This window comes from Mirounga angustirostris, unplaced genomic scaffold (genome assembly GCF_029215605.1).
Source record: "Mirounga angustirostris isolate CCGP_5_RB_7025 unplaced genomic scaffold, mMirAng1.0.hap1 SCAF_3, whole genome shotgun sequence".
NCBI classification, from domain to species: Eukaryota; Metazoa; Chordata; class Mammalia; order Carnivora; family Phocidae; genus Mirounga; species Mirounga angustirostris.
In genome coordinates, this window is record NW_026991711.1 from 91316299 (window position 1) to 91339613 (window position 23315).

A 23315-nucleotide genomic window follows, 5' to 3' on the forward strand; every position below is an offset into this window, starting at 1 on the left:
CTGGTGGGCTCTCAGAGCAATCCAGCCAAGCTATTGAGCCTAGCCATTTCCTGAATTCTGTCTCCTTTTTAAAATATATTGGGTAGATATCAATATCTGCTATTGAGCATGGTCAAAAATGAATAATAGAAAAATGGACCAACATTCAGTGGTGAGGCTATGCCAGTCTAATGAGAAAATATGGAAAGAAAGAAAGAGAGAGGAGATTAATGGAATTGATTTTCTGTTCTTTTTTTTTTTTAGGTCTTTATACTCTTGTTGTATAAAGCACTACTTTATGTGCTTCAAATAACATGTTTTCATTAGATCTTGAGAACACACAAGTAAAACATACATTCTTTTTTAATTTAATTAGCCAACATGTAGTACATCATTAGTTTTTGGTGTAGTGTTCTTTATTTTTGGCAAAGATTACTTGCACCTAGACCAAAACAAGTCAGATCAGGGTAAAGCAAGGGTTATGAGGATTGTGGATTTCCAAGATGCCATCTGTGGGTCGTTCTGAAACATTTTCAGAAAGACCACAAAATTAGGGGTCATTATAAAGTAATGGGCATTCACGATGTGTCAGATACTCTTTTAAACACTCTGTATTTTATTCTAACAGCACATTATGATTTAGCTACTTACTGTCATTACCCCAATTGACAGACAGGGAAGCCAAGGCACAGAGAGATTAAATGTCTTGTTTAGCATCACACAACTAATATTAACAGAGCCATGGGTCAAACTCGTCTTGATTGGGTTTAGAATATATGCAAAATTTTTAAAAAAAATATATAGTCACTGCCATTTTTCACAAAGAAGAAAGTTAACTCAGGTACTAGGATACTTTAATTAGTCATATTTGATTAAATGTGTTTTCTAGGGGCACCTGGGTGGCTCAGTCCTTGGGCGTCTGCCTTCAGCTCAGGTCATGATCCCGGGGTCCTGGGATCGAGCCCCGCATGGGCTCCCTGCTCTGCGGGAAGCCTGCTTCTCCCTCTCCTGCTCCCCCTGCTTGCGTTCCCTCTCTCACTGTGTCTCTCTATCTCAAATAAATAAATAAAATCTTTAAAAAAAATATGTTTTCTAATGGTCAGGGAAATCGGCAGTTATGGCCATTGTGTTTCAAAGGTATATAAGAAACTAATCTTGTAATATTTCATAAAAGTTATAGAAAGCAAAGTTATAGAAAGAGATTTAGCTACTAAAATAGTTATTTCATGACTTATTCCACAGGATGGCTTAAATGTAATACTAATGTCATTTATTAATTATATGTATTTTACGATTTCAAGGGATCTCATAATTATTTCTATCAATTGATCAATCACAGTCTTAAGAATAAAGTGGCATGTCAGAGATTAACGCACAAGTTTATATTTTCTGTGAAGTCTTAGCTTGACTGCCGCTCAAAGCTGAGAACTACCTCCAGCCTACTTCAATGATGAGGCATTACTTACATTTTTATATATAAATGAATAGAAACTCATTGGTTGGATTGAATTGTGTGTCCAGGATCACAACGCCAAGATCTGAATCATAATTCACATCCAAGTCTGCTTGATTTTAAATTCTAAATTCTACAGAATATATCAGAATACATGTTTGGGAAACTCAAAAGTCTATTAATCCAGAAATCTTCTTGAAATCACACTGACAGCTAATTATTCCTTTCAAAAGTAGGGAATGTTTTGAAAATCTGTTGGGCAAAATCCAATTTAGGTTAGGCCATTGATGGGACACGAAGTATTTGCTACTCTCACAAGTGTGAAGATTTTAATACAGTAGCCATCAATTGTACAAGATAGAACCAAACCTCTCTTTCCCCTGTCCTTGTCATATGTAAAAAAATCATGATTCTCCCACGGCTTGAAATGTCTGAGGACTGGCTTAGCACAGCAAGATATAAGGATGGATTTCATCAGATGAAGAAACCTGGTGAAGTTCTGCTAAGAAACAGTTTAAACATGAAACTCTGTGACAGAAAGATGCATGAGGTGCTGTGGGCACTCAAAGGTGAGACATTTACATCAAATTTGAACAATTAGAGAAGACTTCATTGTTCAGGGACACTCAGGCAATATTGTGAAGTAATATTTGGCTCTGTATGGTGCCCAACAATCAAGCAAGATGTATAAATACCAATCTCAAATGGTATCTGCTTTATCATTGACTCTCCCAGGTACTTAGAAAAAGTGTCTGAGAATTAGTGCTGAAGAAACATTTCTGAATTTAAGGTACAAAGTGCATGCATCCCTAAATGCATCTTCTTTTCCTCTGGAGTCTCTCTTAATAGGTAGATGGGTTGGGGGGAATATTAGTTCTTCTATCATCCTCTTCAGACCACTTAAAAAAAAATAAATGCTATAGGTACCTGGGTATACTTGCTTAAAACAACAACAACAACAACACAGTTAACTGCAAGGGTAAGCACCTAGTGCCTATAGAGTACAGGACACCTAGCACACTATGAAGGGTTGGATTGGCCAGGAAGAACCTCCATTCTCTTGGTTATTATACACGCATTTAGAGAAAGTCTACCGTATGCCAGGAAGCAAAGTATATCGGGAAAAATTCATTTTGACATGTTAGCCCCAAAGAGGTCTGATGGATGCCAGTCCTTCTGTGGAATGGCCATATTCAGAAGCCGTTCTTTGTTGTACAGGACAGTACAATTCATTTACAGCTCTGCTCCGTGCTTACTAAATGGCAGTTGCATTTCCCAATCATTGGGCCAAGAAATAATGTACTCTTGAATTTTCACATGGCCCATTAGGGATGCTGAATTGCTTCTGGGTGAGAATCGCATCTGACAAAAATAAAACCTATACCTTAGTGGAATCTAAAGATTAGAATAGCAGTTACCCAAATGAAGCAGAGAGAATGGAGAGGTGTATCAATAAACACGACTGCTGCTTCTGCAGCTCCTATTAAAAGCAGCTGATGCCAAAGTCAGAACACATAGAACACTATGTACTTGCAAAAAGTACATGCTATTCAGCTCATCTGAAGCGTATGGTCCCAGGGAGTAATAGCAGGTGAGGAGGTGTGTGTGTATATATATATGTATACACGCACACATACAGACACATTTAAGATACAATTTAAGATAGATAATATATACATATCTATGTATATGTATTTATACATATTTTTTGCATGATTGTGGCAAGAACCATTTCTATACTTAACAGATGCCCTGCGCTCACGCATGTGTGTGTGTGTGTGTGTGTGTGTGTGTGTGGTGAAGGACAGAGCAATGGGAGATACACGTTTCCCTCCTAAGTTCACCATTTCTCTATCAATGTGAAGTGCGCTGGTCCTGTGTTGCAGCCTTTCCTTGTCCCAGAATTTGCATGGTTCAGGCACATGGCGGGGATTACTAATAGTACACTGAATTGACTATGTTAGTGTGTTTTGGGAGGGGTGGTCAGGATCATCTAACTTCGGAAGGCTTTATTTGCAATTCAGCCCAGCTGGTGCTATCACTGGGGCTGTCTCAATGACGCTGTTTGTACATGTTATCACCTACTTTATCCGTGATTCAGGGGCCATCAGCTCAGCCACTAAATAAATATCTTTTATTTATTAGGTAAATAGAGGGTCAGCATCAAATTTAAGGGCAGGTTGAAAGGACAGTATCCATATAACTTACTTGTAAAAAATCATTAACTTTTAAATTAGAGAAATAATATTTTCTCTGTTTGGGAATAATAATTTTCAAATTTAGATCTGTCAGTTAACTTAAGTGTGAAAAATGCAGGTGTTTAGAGGATTAGTATCCTCAGCCTGGAGTGGCTGCTGAGAGGACTATCAGCCAGCCACTGAAATGGGAACCACAACAGAAATTCATTGGCACTGGTTCTATAAAATTTAATTTTCTTTCCTTTTTCTGTGAATGCACAAATTAGCAGATGGAGGAAAGTGTCATTTATTTACATTCATTCAGGGTATTACTTGTAGAAAAATGAATGTGTATTCAGAGGAAAGCTACAGAACGATATTATTCTTTTACATGTCACAGACGCAATTTAATGTGTTTGTATACACATAGCAGTGTGTGAATTTCTATGAAGCATTTTTCTTTAAACCGTTATTTCTAAGCATTCATATTTATAAATGAATAAATTTGAAATATATTTTCATATCTTAATTTACGGAATATTATCTGATTTCCCTTTATTTCTTAATAGCTATTTCTTTTTTTTTATTTTATTATGTTATGTTAATCACCATACATTACATCATTAGTTTTTGATGTAGTGATCCATGATTCATTGTTTGCGTATAACACCCAGTGCTCCATGCAATACATGCCCTCTTTAATACCCATCACCAGGCTTATCCTCCCCCCCACCCCTTTCCCCTCTAGAGCCCTCAGTTTGTTTCTCAGAGTCCATAGTCTCTCATGGTTCATCTCCCCATCTGATTAATAGGATAATTTAATGAGGTCTCAGTTTGAATAAATATATAAGTACTTGGAGAAAGTTGAAAATTTACTCAGATGAGCTTTTTGATCATTTTCTTCTGCTACTACAATATTTTCTAAAAGTCCCCTTTCAGATGTGGCGTGCTGTTGTATTTGCCTTTTGGAGCCGGTATGGAGAAGGGTTAGAATTGGTACTTAGTAATTAGCTTGGGTTTTATTAATGTCTTTGTTGTCTAGACCTAAAGGAAATACATAAAGAATAGGGCGCCTGGGTGGCTCAGTCGTTAAGCGTCTGCCTTCGGCTCAGGTCATGGTCCCAGAGTCCTGGGATCGAGCCCCGCATCGGGCTCCCCGCTTAGCGGGAAGCCTGCTTCTCCCTCTCCCATTCCCCCTGCTTGTGTTCCTGCTCTCGCTATCTCTCTCTCTGTCAAATAAATAAATAAAATCTTTAAAAAAATTTTTTTTAAATAAATAAGTATTTAGGGATGCCTGGGTGGCTCGGTCTGTTAAGCATCTGCCTTCAGCTCAGGTCATGGTCCCAGGGTCCTGGGATCGAGCCCCGCATCAGGCTCCCCGCTCAGCGGGAAGCCTGCTTCTCGCTCTTCCACTCCCCCTGCTTGTGTTCCTGCTCTCGCTATCTCTCTCTCTGTCAAATAAATAAATAAAATCTTAAAAAAAAAAAAAGAAAATACATAACGAATAGCTGAGATCTGTGTTCTGTTAGAATAAACCATAGGGCTTCATAAGCAAACAGCAAATTAATGGCAGCACCCCTTTTTTCCAAATAGACCACAGATGATAAAATCAGATTAAATTTTAGCTGGGAACAGATGAGTTTGGGGCCCTTGATTGCCCAAAACTCATCTGGTATGGATGCATCTCTGCCATGTAGTGAACAGTAATTTTTAAATCTCCTCAAATTATGATTTTCAAAGTTCAAAAGATCCACTTGTCAGGTCTAGCACAGCTTCAGGTAGGTCTGGCTAGAGTGCATTATACCCACAATGCAGATGTTGCTGATCAAAATAAAACATCTTTCTACCTAAATCTTTTCCTCCATCGTGTGGAAGAAAACTGATATTCACCAAACAGGGTTTCCTTGTGAGTACCACATAACAATATCCCTTCCCATTATCTGTGATACCTGGGGCTGTGGAGGATGTTGTTAAGTCACCCCCCAAAAAATGTAAGTGGATATGAATGAATGACACAGAATTAATACATTTAGTTTAATGGTAATACTTATCTTCTTGTAAATTTACATCCTTAAGACTTACTTTTTTTTTTAATCTTTGAACTTTTTTTTCCCCTGTGGACAGTTTTTAGATTTATCAGCCAGAAAAGAGATATGGATGTTTTTAATGTCTGGCATTCATCATGGATCCTGTCTAGTTCAGTTTCTTTAGCTGCCTAATTCACTCTGGGGAGCAGTCTTTAGGCTAATCAATCATTCATCTACGTTAATTCTTGGGTGGCTGTCACCTCAGCACGTAAGAGATTAGACAGAGGAATATGTCTGGAAAACAAAACAGTGAGATAAATACTTCACTCCTTTTTTGAAGATCTAGCAATTCTTAAAGAGGAAGACTGTCCAAAATACTGAAATAGGCTGTGATCACCACGGTTTCTGTGTATACATGGGGTGGGTGACTATATTCGAAATTGAAGGAAATTGAAATGGCAATTTGCCTAAATATCTATGAAGAGTTAATTCGCCACAATGCTTATCATTCATTTAATTGCACTTTAAAGGTCTCTTAATTGCCAGAGATTAAGTTGTGGATTTTTTGTTTTTTTGGTTTTTTTTTTAATCACGGAAAGTGAATCCTTCAAGAAAATTTTTGATCTCAGGAGTTTTATTCCTACTCATTGTTATAAAACATCAAGTGGAGGCATGAACGTTCATTATGGTTGTAACGGAGGGGTTGCAGATATGAATAGGAGGCCTAGAATGTTCCCACTATTTGACGTAAGATAATTACTTTTCTTCTACTTTCTGTACAGTTATTTTCCAATCCCACTTTTCCCATTAGATTTGTTAAAGAAACTCCTCCTTTTCTAGCCTTCTAAACACCAACTCTCTCTACAGAGCAAGCTAGGGGATAGGCTAACAGGTAGGCGAGAGTGGAAAGCTAGTGCGTATGTTCCTGTGTGTGTTGTGTGTTTGTATTTGTGTGCGAACCCTTGTGCAGAAGATGGGAAGGCATTCACTAAAATCAGATAATGAAAAATGATGGCTGTCACTGCTATAAAACCACTGGAAAACTTGAACACTTACAAGACACATGAATTAGCAAAATAATTATGACGATAATATTCATATAATACTGTGTGCTTTCAGAGTGTTTTTCTTTGATTATCAATTCCATGCTATGGAATGGCTAAGGGAGTTGGTATTATTCATTCATGACATGTCATACAAAGACTGAGTAGAAATAAATCTGGATAAGTTTCCAGGGAACCCTTACAGACTTAATAGTGGAGCCAGAACTAATCATGTCTCCAAACAGGAGACCTTTGTAAAACCCACTGCACTTTTCCTCTTCTTTTTCTCATGTTTTTGTTCCTGATTTTCTTTCTTCCTAGACCTTTAGAAGATAATTTATGGTACCTCCTCATTCAGAGTTTGAAGATAAATCTTGGTAATGTGTGCTTACAATGGCCCAATTGGTTGAAAATAAATTAGATTAAAAACAAATCTCTGGCCCATGAGCATAAGACAGTTTTCAGACCAGAGCTGATTATGAAGTAACCCCTAGGAAGTGAAGATTTATACGGGCACCTGTGGGAGCATCTTCATTATGGAAGCTCCGGAGGGCACTGCAAAACTATTTGACGACTCACCATGCGATTTCTGCCTCCAAGATGTCCTCATGGCTGCAGAGCAATTAATTTGCTGGGCTAGATAATAATTAAAGCATTTTAAATGTGTGCTGTTCAATCCATATGCAAGCACATCTGTGAGGAAGCCTCTTTATGACCGCCTTCTGTTTATTCTTGACAAGTCTTTTGTTGTGCCAAAGAAAATGAGTCATCCGCTGCCCAACTGACCCAAGTTGAGTACTTTGTCTGCTGTCATTAGTATGCCCAGACAATCAGGACCCATCCCTAGTGTGTTACATTTACCAGTAGGGATGGAGATTGCAGTCATGATGAGACACTATGCATGAATGAACTCATACATTTGAGTGATATTTTGGCCAGTTATATGTCTCCCAGTTCTGGATTAAATAAAATGCAACTGGGATTTCTCACAAGATGGAGATACCTGTGTTGGGATTTATAAAACTGCTCAAATAAAATGCCCTGGATAGTTTCTACTTTTCACAGAAGTTTAATATAAACTTGATAGTATCTAGTCATATAGGAAACTAACCACTAGTTTATCAAGTTTTTATATTCACACATCCAAAAAGCAATATATTCTAGGCATGTGAAACTTGGTGTTGCTTAAAAAACAATAATGAAGCACTGTTTTTATTACTTAGAAAGAACAAGAACAAAAAATGGCTTCTACTGTTATGTCAAGAAAACAAGCTTGAAAACATTGAGACTTTTGACTTAGAGAGTTTCTAATATTTAGGCACATTTATTCATGCATCCCACTCCTGCCTACTGGGTTCAATTCACTTCTGATTGAAATATATCTTTTAGTAATTCTTTCAGGTAGGGTCTATGTGAGGTAAACCTAGAATCTTTTCCAGAATACATCTTTGTTTAGACTTGCTCTTGAATTCTACTTTAATGAAATAGAGAATTTAGGGTTGATGGTTTTCCTGAATATTTTCAAGGGATCATTTCCATCTATTGTACTAAAGAGAAGCTTGATGCCAACCTAATTTTTATGTATTTATATTTTCTCTCTGACAGTTCTATTTAGTTTATTCTTAAAATAAATAGATTTTATTTTTTAGAACAGTTGTAGTTTTAAAGATTTTATTTATTTATTTTAGAAAGAGAGAGTACATGAGCAGGGGGAGGAGCAGAGCGGGAGGGAGATGGACAAGCAGACTCCTCACTGAGCTCAGAGCCCCATGCGGGGCTTGATCCCAGGATCCTTAGATCATGACCTGAGCCAAAACCAAGAGTCTGAGGCTTAACCAACTGAGCCACCCAGGTGACTCTGGAGCAGTGGTAGGTTTACCTAACAATTGAGAAGAAAGTACACACAGAACTCATATACTATTCCCCTACCCCATAATTCCCCTTCTTATTAACATTTTGCATTCATGTTCTAAATTTCTTGATTGGTCAACTAATATTGATACATTATTATTAACTGAAGTCTATAGTTTATATTAGAATTTACTATCTATGTGGCACAGTTCTATGGGTTTTAACAAATGCATAATTTCATGTATCCACCATTAAAGTATCATACAAAACAGTTTCACTGCCCCCAAATCCCCTGTGCTCCACTGATTCATCCCTTTCACCCTTCCACTTGAACCCTGAGCAACCACTGATCTTTTTACTGTCTATATTTTTTCCCTTTCCAGAATGCCAAATAGTTGGAATCATGCAGTATGCAGCCTTTTCAGACTGGCTTATCTCACATAGCAATATGCATTTAAAGTTCTTCTGTGTCTTCCCGTGGCTTGATAGCTCATTTCTTTTTATCACTGAAGAGTACTCCATTGTATGAATAGTTTATTTATCCATTCACCTATTGAAAAGTATCTTGGTTGCTTCCACTTTTGGTAATCACTATTGAAGTGGTTATGAATATTCATGTGTAGGTTTTGTGTGGATATACAGTCTCAGCTCATTTTGAAAAACAGGAGTATGATTTTTCAGACTTACATTGTATTACTTTGCTGCTATAACGAAGTACAACAAACTGGAGGGTTTAGGACAATAGAAATTTATTATTACACAATTCTGGAAGCTCCAAGTCAGAAATCATGGTGTGGGCAGGGACATGCTCTATCTGAAACCTTCAGGAGAAGGATCCTTTGTTGCCTCTTTTGAATTTCTGCTGGTTTGCCTGTAATCTTTGGTGCTCCTTGGCTTGTAAAAGCACCACTCTAATTCTCCAGCTTCACTGTCCTCTTAATGTGTATTCTGTCTCTAGGTCAAAATTTCCACCTTTTATAAAGACATGAGTCATACTGGATTAGATCCTAATTTGATGACCTCAATTTAACTTTATTATCCTTATAAATACCATATTTCATAATAAGGTCACATTTTGAGGTACTGAGGGTTCAGACTTCAAAATAATTTAGGATAAGTGTGCAATTCAATGCATAACATGTATTTAGACTGTGTAGCTTTGTAAAGACTGCCAAACTCCCAAAGTGTCTGGACCATTTTGCATTCCCATCAGCAATGATGAGAGTTCCGGTGGCTCCACATCCTCTCAAGCATCTGATTATGTCAGTGTTTTGGGTTCAGGCATCTTAATAGATGTGTAGTTGTTTCAAATTTTGTTATAATCTGCAATTCTTTAATGGCATGTGCAATTTAACCTCTTTTTATGTTTATTTACAATCTATCCCTGTCCTTTGGTGAAATGGTTGTTTAGATCTTTTGTCCATTTTTTAATTAGGTTTTCTTATTGGTGTATTCTAAGAGGTTTTTTTGTCTATTTGTTTTGCTATTTTATTTTTTTTTTAAGATTTTATTTATTTATTTGAGAGAGAGAGAATGAGAGACAGAGAGCATGAGAGGGAGGAGGGTCAGAGGGAGAAGCAGACTCCCTGCCGAGCAGGGAGCCCGATGCGGGACTCGATCCCGGGACTCCAGGATCATGACCTGAGCTGAAGGCAGTCGCTTAACCAACTGAGCCACCCAGGCGCCCCTGTTTTGCTATTTTAGATAAAGACCTTTATCAGAGGGGTGTCTGCATGGCTCAGTTGGTTAAACATCTGTCTTTCAGCTCAGGTCATACTTTCAGGGGTCTGGGATCAAGTACCGCATTGGGCTCCCTGCTCAGCAGGGAGTCTGCTTCTCCTTCTCCCTCTGCCCCTCCTCCTGGTTCATGCTCTATTTCTCTCTCAAATAAATAAACATAATCTTTAAAAAAAAGACTTTTATGGGCGCCTGGGTGGCTCAGATGGTTAAGCGTCTGCCTTCAGCTCAGGTCATGATCCCAGGGTCCTGGGATTGAGTCCCACATCGGGCTCCCAGCTCAGCGGGGAGCCTGCTTCTCCCTCTGACCCTCTCCCCTCTCATGCTGTTTCCCTCTCGCTCGCTCTCTAAAAAATAAATAAAATCTTTAAAAAAAAAAAGACTTTTATATATATTTTGCATACATTTTTACCTTGTCTATAACTTGTCCTTTCATTCCATTGGCAGTGACATTTGCAGAGCAGAAGATTTTAATTACAATTAACTTTGACTTACTATTTTCTTTTTCTTCAATGTATAATGTTTTGGCTGTTGTATCTAAAAATCATTGCTAAACTCAAGAATACCCAGGTTTTCTTATACATTGTCTACAATATTTTTCTTAGTTTTGCATTTTACAAATTTCATTTATAATCCATTTTAAATTTTTTTGAGAGATTTTAGGTCAGTACTTAGATCATTTTTTTTGTACAAAGTCATCCTGTTGTTCTAGCATTGTTTCTTAAAAGACTTATTTCTCTATTGAAATGTCTTTGTTCCTTTGTCAAAGATTCATTGAGTATATTTGTTTGACTACTTCTGAGCTTTCCATTCTGTTCTATTGATATATTGATTCACTAGTAACACACTGTATTAATTACTTTGGCTTTATACTAAGTCTTTAGATTACATCCTTCATTTTTTGTTCTTCTCCTTCAATATTATTTTGGTTATTCGGGGGTTTTGCATTTATGTATAATGTTTAGATTTAGTTTGTTAACATTCACAAAATAACTTTCTGGCATTTTGATTGGGATTGTGTTGAATTTATAGCTCAAGCTGGGAGGGACAGACAACTAAACAAATTTGAGTCTTCTTATCAATGAACATGGGCTGTCTCTCTATTTAGTTCTTTGGTTTCTTTGTTCAGATTTTCAGAGTTGTGTAGCATTCCTCATAGAGATCTTACACATATTTTGTTAGACTTATACCTAAATGTTTCACTTTTTGGTGCCAATGTAAATGGAGTTGTATTTTTAATTTCAAATTCCAATTGCACATTGCTAGTATATATAGGAGAGTGATTGATTTTTATATATTAACCTTTTATCTTTTAACCTTACTGTGATTGGTATTAATTCTGGGAGTTGTTGTTATTGTCATTGATGATTCTTTCAAATTTTCTACGTAAACAACCATATGGTCTGTGAACAAAGACCATTTCATTTCTTCTTTCCAAATCTGTATAAATTATATTTTCTTTCTTTTCTTATTATATTAGCTAACACTTCCAATACAATGAAGAATAAGGGTTGTGAGAGGGAATAGCTTGTCTTGTTCCTGATCCTTTGGGAAAAAAAAAATCTAGTTTGCCACCATTAAGTATGATGTTAGCTATAAGGATTTTGCAGATTTTTTTTAATCAAGTTGAGGAATTTACTATTTCTAGTTTACTGAGAACTTTTTATCATGAATTGATGCTGGACTTTGTCAAATGCCTTTTCTGTATCTATTCATAAGCTCATATGATTTTTCTTCTTTAGCCTGTTTATTTGATAGATTTTATTAATTCATTTTCAAATGTTGAATTTTCATTGTCATTTAAATGTAAAAGACATCAGTAGTGATAGGCTCTCTTCCTGTGGCAATATTAGTAATTTTTGTCTTCTCTCTTTTTTTTTATTGGTTAAGCTGATTAGAGATTTATCAATTTTGTTGATTTTTTTAAGAACTAGTTTTTATTTTGATGATTTTCTCTATTGTTTATTATTTTTAGTTTTATTGATTTCTTGCCTAGTGTGTGTTATTTTCTTTCTTCTGCTTACTTTGGATTAGTTTGCTATATTTTGTCTAGTTTCCCAAGGTGAGAGCTTAGATTATTGATTTTAGATCTTTCTTCTTTTCTAGTATATGTAACTATGCTATAGATTTCTCTCTAAGCATTGTTTTCACAGCATTCCACAGATTTTAATACAATCTATTTTCATTTTCATTAAGTTCTAAATATTTTTAAATGGTCTTTAAGACTTCTTTCTCAACCCATGTGCTATTATTTATAAATGTGAATATTTAGGGAATTTCCAGTTATCTTTCTGTTATTGGTGTCTAGTTTAATTCCACTGTGGTCTAAGAGTAATTTTATGAATTCTATTCTTTTAAGTTTGTTAAAATCTTGTTGTTGTTGTTTTTAATGGCCAGAATATGGTTTATCTTGGTGAGTATGAGAATATGTATCCATTGTTGTTAGATGGAGTATACCATGAATATAAATTAGGTTTAATTGATTGAGGGTGCCATTCTGTTCAACTATATACTTTCTGATTTTCTCCTTGCTAACTGCTGGATCCATTTATTAGTGATAGAAGCGTGTTGAGGTCTCTAATCATGATATTAGATTTGTATATTTCATCTTGAAGTTCTATCAGTTTTTACCTCATGTGTTTTGACACTGTTGTTTAGCATATACACATTAAAGATGTGTATCTTCATGGACAATTGACCCCATTATCATCACTACATAATGCCCCTCTTTATCCTTGATATTTTTCCTTGCTCAGAAGTCTGCTTCATCTGAAATAGTAATTCCAATTTTCTTTTAATTAGTATTAACATAGTATATCTCCCTACATCCCTTTAGTTTTAATTTTTCTGGTCTTCATCTTTAAAGTGGAAACTTTAAACTTGTATATATTCACTTTGTTTCTTTTAATTCACACATTTAGGCTAGCCACATTCAAGTGATTATTCATATAGTTAAATTAGTGTCTATCATGTTTGTAACTATTTTTTGTTTGTTGCCCCTATCTTTCTTTGTCTTCCTTCTCCACTCTTTTTATGCCATCTGTAGTTTTAATTAACCATTTAATATAATTTAATATTCTTCCCTTTCCTGCCATAAAATTATTCTTATTTAAAAAATTATTTAGTGGTTGGCTTGGATTTTGTAACATCTATTTATACCTAATCTAAAATCACTTTCAAATAACACTGCACAACTTCATAGGTAGTGTATATATGTCATAACATGGTATTCCCAATTTCTCTCCCCCATCCTTTATAACACTGCTGTCAAAACTTTGCTTACCCACAAGTTATAATCACCAAATACATTGTTGCTATTATTATTTGAACAAACTTTATTTTTAGCTAATAAATAATAATAAAAATAAGATTTTATTTTACCTTTCTTTATTCCTTCTCTAATGTTCTTCCTTTCTTTATGTATATACAAATTTCTCATCTGTATACAAATTTCCCTTTCTAAAAAGAACTTCTTTTAATATTTCTTACAAAAGAACTCCACTGGCAACAAATTCCCTTAATTTTTTTGTTAACTTTTAAGGATATCTTTATGTTTCTTTCACATAGAGAATAACTGCTGGTTGCAAAATTCTAGGTTGGTGTTTTGTTTTGTTTCTCAGCTATTACCTTTAAGTCTTTGGTCTATTTCAAGTTACATTTTGTGAGTGTGTGAAATAGGGGTCCAATTTCATTGTTCTGCGTGTATTTCTTCAGCTTTTGTGTCTGTGTCCTGACACTTTACTAAAATTGTTGATTAATTCCAACAGTTCTTTTGACTGATTCTTTGGGATATTCTATAATAGGATCCAATCATAAGCAAACAGTGACAATTTTACTTCTTCCTTTGCAATTTGATGCATTTTATTTCTTTGTCTTGACTAATTGGGCTACCTGGGACTTTCACTACTCTTTTGAATAGGAGTGGCGAGAGTGGGCACCTTTGTCTTGTTCTTAATTGTAAAGAAAACTTTTCTATTTTTCTCCATTGAGTATAACGTTAGCCGTGGGTTTGTCATATATGGCCTTTCTTATGTTGAGATATGTTCCTTCTATACCCAATCTATTAAGGATTTTTAATCATGAAAGGATGTATTTTCCCAAGTGCTTTTTCTGTATCTTCTCAGATGATTATGTGATTTTTATCTTTCATTTTATTGATGTGATGTATTACATTTATTGATGTGCATATGTTTAACCATCCTTGCAACCCAGGGATAAACCCACTAGGTCATGGTGTATAATCCTTTTAATATGTGCTTGAACTCGGTTTGCTAATATTTTGCTGAGAATTTTTGCATCTATACTCCTCAGAGATATTGGTCTACAGTTTTCTTATGATATGCTGCTCTGGTTTTGGTATCAACGTAATGTGGTGCAGTGAATGAGTTTAACGGTGTTCCCTCCTCTTCAATAATTTAGAAGACTTTGAGAAGGGGTCCAATTTCATTTTTTTTTTTTCACGTTTGGATGTGCTCATGGTATTTATTCATAGTATATTTCACAATGTATTAAGAAAGGAGAATAACACTTATTCCTACACTGAGTATAACTTCTTCTGGAGCACTCTGGAGTTCATTTGAGGTTGGAGGTTACTGCCAGGTTTTTTCTAATCTCTTTGGGTTGTGGAGGTGGGTAGGATTTCTCAAAGCAAGCACCTGCCATGGGCCACTGGTAATGATTTCCCTTCAATCAGGTCAGAAGGGCAGAAAGACACTGACTTCAACTTCCATTTTGGAAATAAGTAACAAGCAGTGCATTAATGGAAAATCAGAAAGACTCAGGCGTCTTGTACTCCACAGTTTGTCTTCTCACAAATGCTGATTATGGTATAGCAGCCATGGACACTGGCAGGGTCCTAGGCTCACATCCTGACGAGAAGTCATGTCACCAGCCAAGGTGTTTATGCAAAAGGCAATCGTGATGACTAAGAACTTGTTCTGAACTTCTCCAGGTGTGCTGGGAGTGCCGAAGGTCATCCCATCCTGAGCATCCTCTGTCTTGCCACTGATAAACTTGGACACCACTTTAGAACATCTTGGCAAAATGTTGAGAGGATTCCACTTTCTCAGTATCACTCTGTAATGAAGCTGCTTTGGGGTACCCTCCATTTAACTTCAGAGAGCTCCAGGCACCATGAACTGAAGCAAATATTAACAACAATAACAAAAAAGAAGAATATTTGATAGAGTTCTCCAGGGAAACCATTTGGTCCTGGAGTTTTCTATGTTGGGAATTTTTTTTATTACTGGTTCAATCTCTTTACTTATTGGTCTGATCAGATTTTCTATTTCTTCCTGATTTAGTCTTGGTAGGTTGTGTGTTCCTAGAAATGTATTCATTTCTCCTAGGTTACATAACTTGTTGACAGATAATTGTTTGTAGTAGTCTCTTATCATTCTATTTATTTCTGTAATATCACTTGTAACATCTCCTTTTCATTTATAATTTTTTGATTTGAGTCTTTTCTCTTTTTTTTTTCTCATTTAACTAAAAGTTGGCCAATTTTGTTTATTTTTCAAAGAACCAGCTCTTAGTTTTGTTGATCCTTTCTATTGTTTTTCTGGTCTTTGTTGCATTTATTTCCAATCTGGTCAAAGTTATTTCCTTCCTTCTGCTAACTTTGGGCTTAACTTGTTCTTATTTTCCTAGTCCCTTGATGAGTAAAGTTAGGCTGTTTCCTTGAAATCCTTCTAATTTCTTAATATATGCATTTATTGCTAATTTTCCTCTTATAAATGCTTTTGCTACATCCCATAATATCTTATATGTTGTATTTTCATTTTCATTTGTTTTGAAATAATGTTTATCTCCTTTTTGATTTCTTCTTTGATCTAATGGTTATTTAAAAGTGTGCTATTTAGTTTCCATATATTTGTACATCTTTTATATTCCTCTTGTTGATTTCTAATTTCATACCATTGTGTGTGTATTCTGCTATTGGAAGGAATGTTCTTTACATGTCCACTAAATACATTTGTTCTAAAGTGTCACTCAATTCCAGCATTTCCTTGTTGATTTTCTGTCTGGATGATCTATCTATTGCTGATAGCAGAGTTTTGAAGTCCCCTACTATTAGTGTATTGTTGTCTATTTCTCCCCTAAGATTTATTAGTATTTGCTTAATAAATTTTGGTGCTCTTATGTTGGGAGTATGTACATATTTATACTATATGTATAGTAAATATATATATTTATAATTATTATACCTTCTTGATATATTCACCTCTTTATCATTATATAATGACCTTCTTTGTCTCCTGTTACCCTTTCTAGCTTGAAGATTATTTTGTCTGATATAACTATGGCTACACTCACCTTCTTCTGCCTTCCATTTCCTTGGAATATTATCTTCCATCCTTTCACTTTGAGTCTGTATGTGTTTTTACAGCTGAGGTGAGTCTCCTGTGGGCAGCATATAGTTCATTCTCATATTTTTTTACCCATCCAGCTACTCTGCCTTTTGATTGGTGAGTTCAATCCATTTCATTTTGGGAATATTGATATGTAAGGATTTACTACTGTCATTTTTATTTTTTTGCCTTTTGGTTATCTCTCTCCATTGTTTCTTTTTCCTTCTGTTTCTATCTACCTTTGTAAGTTGGTGGTTTTCCATGGTGATTTGTTAGTCTCCTCTTTTTTTACATTTCATGTCTTTGCTCTAGATTTCTGCTTTATGGTTACTACGAGATTTAAATAAAACATCTCATAGATAAAATAGTGCTTTTTTTGCTGGTAGCAATTTATAGGCTTATAAAGGTTGCATTTTTTACTACACCCCTTTTACATTTTTGATGTCATAAATTATCTCTTTTTATGTTACCAAGTTGTAGTAGCTATAGTTATTTTTAATGTCCTTTTCCTTTAACCTTTATGCTCAAATTAAAAGTTAAATATATTATTGTAAAAAAAGAGTTAATTTTCTAATTCTATCTATTAATCACCTTAATCAGAGTTTTATGTACTTTTGTCTTTTTGTTTAGTCCTGAAGAGGTTTTATTTTTCAACATTTTTGTAAGGCAGGTCTAGTCATAGTGAACTCCCTCAGCTATATTTCCTCCTTTCTATCTGAAGGATAGTTTTGCCAGATAGAGTATTTTTGGCTGACAGTTTTCATCTTCCAATATTTTGAATATGTCATTCTACTCTCTCCTGGCATGTAGATTTTCTGCTGAGAAATCTGCTGACAGTTTAATGAGGGTTCCTTTATAGGCTACATTGTTGTTATTGTTTCTCCTAGCTGCCTTTTTAGTTCAACAGATTCTGGTAAGAGGGCCAATCAACCCAGGTTGTGGGGTTTCAGAGGTCATGGTTGGTCCTCTTGCCAGAATCTTAGGGAAGACAGAAAATTTTTTCCTTCAGGTCTCTTTGCCTTCTTCTCTCTCCTTCACCTCTTCCCAGATCCTGTGGTCTCTTAAAGAGAGCAAGAGTTCCAACAGATGCTAGATGGATCTTTTGGGTGTCCTAGTTAGTGTACTGTGTAGAGACACTTTTTATCAGCTATGGATGTCTGATTAATTGTAAATCGAAGGGGAGAGAAAAAAGGAACAACTCAAGCCACCACAATGTTGGTGTCACTCTGTTTACACATTTTTAAAAGAAAAGTCTGATGTATTTCTTATCTCTATTCCTAGGTAAGGTGTTCTAGGTAAGGTGTTTTGACTTCTCTGGCTTCTCTCTAGGTTTTTCCCTTTGTCTTTGGGTTTCTTCAGTTTGAAAATGATAAGCTAAAGTATAGATTTTTTTTTTTTGTACTTATCTTGCTGGGTGTTCTCTGAGCCTCTTGAATGTGATTCAGTGTCTGTCATTAATTTAGAAAATTCTCAGCCATTTTTCTTTCAAATATTTCTCCTGCTTCTCTCTTTCCTTGCATCCCATTACAAGTCTATTATACCTTTTGTAATTGTCCCATCTTTATTTAACATTTTTTTCCTACTTCTTTACATTTGCCTTTCAGCTTGGGAAATTTCTATTAACAGATCTTTAAACTCCTTAATTCTACCTTTGTTTTCATCCAATATACTGATAAATTTATTGACGACATTACTTATTTGTTACAGAATTTTTTTATTTCCTTTTGATTTTTTCTTAGAACTTCTATTCCTTATCTGTTTACATTACCCACCTGTTCTTGCATATTGTCCACTTTTTCTATTAGAGCATGTTAATCATAGTTACTTTAAATTTCTGATCTGATAATTCCAAAGTCCCTGCCATATTTGACTGAGATAATTGTTCTGTTTCTTCAACCTTTTTTTTTTTTTTTTGCAACAGGCAGCATTCATTTTTGCCTTTTGCCTGACTTGTAATTTTTTTTAAAGTTAAAAATTATATATCAAATAAAATAAACTAAGGTAAGTCAATCTTCAGTATGAGTTTTTATGTTTAGCTGGCTAGGAATCTGACAGTATTTGTTTGCTATAGGTGTTCTGTCTGAGGCTAAAATGACCTCTAATGCTTTTTTTTTTTTTTGTCTCTTCTGTTGTCTTTAGACATTCCTGGAGACTCCATTAAAAAAGGTTTGAGACTTGTAATTTCTTTCAGCTGTCATCCCTTGTTATTGTACAGGAATCCTATTGATGTAGTGGTAAAATACTGGAGGAGGAGAACCATGTTCTAGTGTTATGATTAAATATAAATCTTCATGTGGCCTGGCACCATGGGTTGTGACCTTCAAAAGAGCTTCCTCCCCTTCTTACGTGAGACAGGAAGGCTAGAAATGACTGGAGTTGGATATATCTATTCTCCCAGGTTAGTAAGGCTCTGGTAAAAATTTTCTTCGAAGGCATGCCTTTGTTAAGGGGAACAGAGTTTTGTGCATGTATTTCAGATTTGGAGGGGAGGGGATTTTTCTTTGATCTTCACCCTGAGGCTCTAGGAGGGCTGCTGGAGGTAAATCTTATTACAGTTTGAGAGGGTCCTCTTAAGTCTGGGCCCCTAAGAATTCTTACTCTCTCAAACTGGTGCATGCTTAATCTGTAGCAAGTAGTCACCCTTTAGGTGTTCCCTCACTGCTCTAGCAGTCCCCCCGCCCCCCCAGCTCTAGCTGGGATTCTCTGTTTTACTTGTCTGTCTCTAGATTTGGGGATGATGATTTACCCTGTGACCTCAATTCTCTGAAAAATCAAAGAGTTGTTGATTTTAATATTTTCCAGCTTATTTCTTGTTTTGACTATGGGAGTGATGCCTTCTTGTAAGCTCTTTCCAGGTCAACTAGAAAGCAGAATCTGGCAGTTCTATTTTAGTATTTTACCTTTTTCTATGATGCTTTGCAGTTTCAGTGAGATGTGTTTAGGTGTACATTTGATTTTATTTACTCTGTTTGGGAGTGTGCTGTACATCTTTAAATATTCATTTCTTTCTTAAATTCTAAGTTGTCTCTAACCTTTAACTCTTTACCTATTGCATTTATTTTATTTGCTCTTTATCTCTCTTCTGGAATCCTGGTTTTCTTGGTTGTACTGCTTCCATACTTCACATTTCTTAACTCCCTTTCTCATAATTGACATTTTTTTAGCTATCTGCAATAATTTATTTGAATCTATTAGTCAGTCCTTGAATTATTTCTTCCATTGAGTATAATCAGCTGTTAGATCACTCATAATATCTTTATGTATTCAGCTGCTAAATTTACATTTTGTAATTGTTCTAGTTGATTCACCTTCAATTCAACTTTTCTTTCTCCTGTCTTCCTATTCCTTCATTATGAATGCTATGTTTTATTCTTTTACTTATTTAATCATTGAAGCAATGATTTTGTAGCATCCTCCAAATAATTTCATTACTTCTCATTCTCAGGGCATTAATTCTGCTGTTTATTATACACACTAACTCTTCCAAATAGAATTTCATTTATACTTACTATTTTGTTTTTATTCACTAGAATTTCATAATTCTTTGGAGTTTTACAAAGTCTGGAAAATGAACAATTTATTATAAAGCAGTTTTAAATTTATTCCAACTCAAGAATCCAGATTGTGATAATAGAGGGTCAGCTTTCATTTAATTTTGAGACCTGGGGATTCATGCATAGTAAAATAATTCTAAGTTTGGATTACAAACTTTAATGTAGAACTACTTGGGGTTTCAGTTTCTTATTGACAGCATTTTGTTTTTCTACATAAAGCTCTAGAACAGTGTTAAGATTCCTTGCCAGTTCCCTAGCTTTGAGCTGAGGATTTTGTGTTCTATGAGGACTGAATATCATTTGAGGCTCTAGCTTCTGAAAAAGGGCCTGAGATACAGTTTCCTCATGTCAAGTAGTCCACCCACCTGAGACTTCTGTCTCAGCATTAGCATCCCAGTCTCTCTCCCTGGCCTCAATATGTAGTCTGACAACATCTTGAACCTGGGCAGTGTCAGGTGTTCTACTTCCATAGTTGTTAGTTCTTCTATTCCCTAGTATAGGAAGATTGTGCCTATCTTTCAAACTCAGAAATGTAATTATTTCAGTCCTTTTAATATATTCAATATTTCAATGTGCTGGGGCAGAAGGACATCTATGTTTACTCAGTCTGTCATGTGGCCCAAAATCATGACTCCTTTTACACATTATTTTGATTTGGCTATGTTTCCAAAAAGCCATTTATTAAAATTCTTAGGGCAGCATCATGGTAAAGTTTAAAGAGCAAGGCCTCTGGAATAAAACACTCTGGCTTGAATGATTACTTATGATTTTGTGACTGTAGGAAAACTATTTAAACTTTTTTGAATTTGATTTAAAATGGCAAAATAGAATACCATTTTTTCCTTTATCTCTATAATTATCTAAAAGAAATAAGAAAGTAGAAAAACAGATTCCTAGTGTTCACAAAACAAAGAAATGGGAGTACCCATGAAACATAATATGCAAGACCAGTTAAATAATTTGTGGGGTCCAGTGCAAGATGAAAATGTGAGACCTTTTTTTGAAAATGATTATCACTGTAATGACAGCATAGCACTAAACCAAGTACCAAACCTTTTTAAGCTCAGGGCCCTGTGCTCTTGGACAAGCACAGTGGTCATAACATCAGCCCTGATAAGATGTTTGGAAGAGCTTCTAAATGAAGAGTGTTCAAACAGGGTAAGACAAGTGCAATAAGAGGATCTTGCAACTACAAGTCACAGGTAAAGCCCATATAACAGAGCTTTCCAAACTAAACGGCACATCTGCATGGAAAAAAACATTAGCGAATTCATAAGGAAATTCTTCCAGTGATTGCTTTGTAGTAAAAAGCTCAGAGATTTAGGTTTGAAGTGCCTGGGTGTGCATTCTAGCACCATCCCTACTGATCGTATGAATGTGGACACATTATTAACCACTCTGGACTGTACTCCTTGTCTGTGAAACAAGGATAATAAAAGAGCTTATCGTGATGGGTATTTAGATGGGAGGTCTTAGAGGAGTCTATGGCATATAGTAAGTAATATATAAAAGTTAGTTATTACTCTTTTTCTGAACACACCATTCTAATACTGTTTAAATTACTGGAGAATATGGACAAAAAAGGAAACATTTACAGATCATAAAAATTCTAAGTAGAAATATTTGAATTATTTATTTATTTCTCATAAACTTGGCATGTAGAAGGCAGTTCCCATGGTGCTATAAAACCCAGCCATAAAAATGACAAAATTTACTACATAATAAAAAAAGTTTTGTGAATCACAAAATCACCACCAAAAAAAAGTAAAAAAAAAAAATTTAAACTGATAATATTTTACAAAGGGCAAAATGTATTTAATAAATACAGTGCTTCCTCAAATAAATAAGCATTTCTTTTTTTTTAAATGAAGACTGTTGACTATGCTTTCTTAGTATTAGCTTCATGTCAATTCCTTTTATTGTAAACCATTCATATTTTTTGCACATTTTCTAGTAAATTAAAATTGAAATTACAACAAAATACAGAATTTTTTTGCCTATCACTTAGGCAAAGGTAAAAACTCTGGAGGGGTGCATGGGTGGCTCAGTCAGTTAAGTGCCCAACCTTTAATTTCTGTTCAGTTTATGATCTCATTGTCCTAGGATTGAACGGCCCTGGGGGCTCTGTGTTCAGTGGAGAGGCTTCTTGAGATTCAATCCCTCTACCTCTTCCCCTCCCCTCCTGTTCACTCTCTCTCTCTCTCAAATAAATAAATAAATCTTAAAAGAAAAAACAACACTCTTATAACATGTAGGCAAGGGTGAAAAACAAGGAATCTCATATGTTGCTTGAAAACTGCAAAATTTTACTGAGACAAATTTAGAAACCTCTGCCAAAATTTATTTTTTTTTTTTAGGATTTTATTTGTTTATTTGTCAGAGAGAGAGACAGAGAGAGCACAAGCAGGGGGAGCTGCAGAGGGAGAGGGAGAAGCAGACTTTCTGCTGAGCAGGGAGTCTGATGTGGGACTTGATCCCAGGACCCTGGGATCATGACCCAAGCCAAACACAACTAAATAAATTATATCTACATATTGTGGAATACTAAGCAGTCATTAAAAAGATGTGGCATTTATCTTAGCTAATGTGGAATCCCCAAAACCATCCCCACTAATGTGAAGAAAATGATAAGGATGCACACATTGCCTGTTTATTTTTTTCTTGGATGTATTAGACAATGCAGTTAAACCAGAGAAAACAATTGGAGACATTAAAATATGGAAAAGAGAAATAAAATTATCTCTATTTGCAAATGATATCAATGATAAAACAATTTAGTTGGGTAACAGAACATAAAATTAACTAACAAAAATCAGTACCATTTATATATACAATCGGTTAAAGGACATAATGAAACATTAAGTGCCATTTGAGATAACCTCATCAAAAATATAGTATTCCAGAATAAATTGAACAAGAAATCTGCTAAATTTATATGAGGAAAACTTTAAAATATTCTTTACTGAAAGACACAAAAGGAGACTTAAACAAATGGAAGGACATTATTTTAATCTTGAATATGATGAGTAAACATTACAGAGATGACATTTCTCTCTAAATTAGAAATAAAATATTTTTTAATGAGAACTTGTTTTTTGTTTCTAGAGACAAAATGAATCTCTTATTCATTCAGAGGAATGAACT